The following is a 1,751-nucleotide window of genomic DNA, read 5'->3' as shown; positions in this document are numbered from 1 at the left end:
CCTGGTTACATGATGGTATTCGTGACGATGAAGTTGTCCCGCCCGGGTATAATATATGCAGACGTGACAGAGGCACCAGGGGTGGTGGACTTGCCGTTATAACAAAGGATTCCATTAATGTGTATCTCGAGGAGCAAATTGATGCACATGAAATTTTACTTTTAAAAGTTTCGTCGCATGGTATTTCGTTTTTTCTTTGTGCTGTTTATCGTGCCCCTGATGCCCCGGATTCCTTTATGTCAAGCCTTTATGATTATCTATTCAAAGTAAGTGGAAGAGACATAATTGTAACAGGAGACTTTAATTTACCAAACTTTAACTGGAACTCTTTTGCTTACGGTGTTTCACCCTCTTGCGATTCAATATTAGACCTTATGTTCACTCATAACTTAGAACAGCAAGTAAAAAGCCCAACTCGGGATAGTACAATGTTAGACTTGTTGTTTACTTCTGAAAGATTTAATGAAGCAACTGTGACAGTGGAATCCGGTATATCAGATCATCGATTACTATCGTTCTCGTGGTCTGTTTCCCGTTGCCTTAAAAGTGGTCCTCCCAAGAACGCCCTCGTAAGGGACTTTGAGAAGGCAGATGACGTTGCTATCATTGATTACCTGGACAGGCACCTTGACACTAACATAGAAAATGTTGAGACATCATGGCAGCGGTTCTCTTCGGTAATCAAATACTGTATTGAAAGTTATATCCCTCTTCAGAAAATTCGCAGGGAGCGTGCAAACCCGTGGATTAATCGTGAGATAATACATTTGAAGCGTAGGATTAAAAGACTTAGGAAAAAGCATAAAACCCATTTACCTGAGTTTGTTGAACTTAAAGAAAAGCTCTCAACGAATTTGAATGCAGCCAGGCAAAACTTTTTTAATAATCGGCTCGCTGAATTCGTTAAATCTGAACCTAAAAAATTCTGGCGTCATTTAAGTGAAAGAAATGAAGAAATTGACAAAATAAAAGTGAATAATGACCTTATAACAGAACCCAGGGCTATCTGTGATACATTTAATAATTATTTTCAGTCGGTTTTCTCTGAGTCCGATGGGGAAGGGCCTATTGGACGCTTTACTGACTCGGAGTGTGATTTAGTAATAACGTGTGAGGGTATAATGAACATGCTGCTTAATTTGAGCAATAAAAAATCTGTAGGGCCTGATGGAATTCCGAATGCTTTTCTTAGACGTTACGCTGAGCAGTTATCACAACCATTAGCTAACCTCTTCAGCCAGTCTATTACTACTGGTAAGGTTCCGACTGATTGGCTTAAAGCAAGGGTTGTACCTATACACAAAAAAGGTGACCGGTTACTGGTTTCGAACTACAGGCCAGTTTCTATTACCTGTTCCTGCTGTAAACTGCTTGAACATGTAGTAGCTAAATATATAAACAATTTTTTAGCAAACAAAAAAATCCTCACATGCCATCAACATGGTTTCCGTAAAGGATTATCCACGATTACACAGCTTATCACAACCGTTCATGATTTTTCATGCGTTTTGGATCTTGCAGGACAAGTTGATGTACTGTTCTTAGATTTCAGCAAGGCATTTGATAAAGTGCCTCATGGGAAGTTGTTGTACAAACTGCAGCAAATAGGGCTACCAAGGTTCATTATCCAGTGGATAGCTGCTTACCTTTCTAATCGTGTGCAGTTTGTTGCAATAAAAAACTCTGAGTCAGCGGTGCTCCATGTCAGTTCTGGTGTTCCCCAAGGAAGTGTCCTGGGTCCACTATTATTT

Source organism: Rhipicephalus sanguineus, chromosome 4 (assembly GCF_013339695.2).
Source record: "Rhipicephalus sanguineus isolate Rsan-2018 chromosome 4, BIME_Rsan_1.4, whole genome shotgun sequence".
Taxonomy (NCBI): domain Eukaryota; kingdom Metazoa; phylum Arthropoda; class Arachnida; order Ixodida; family Ixodidae; genus Rhipicephalus; species Rhipicephalus sanguineus.
Note: the sequence above shows the minus strand (reverse complement) of the source record.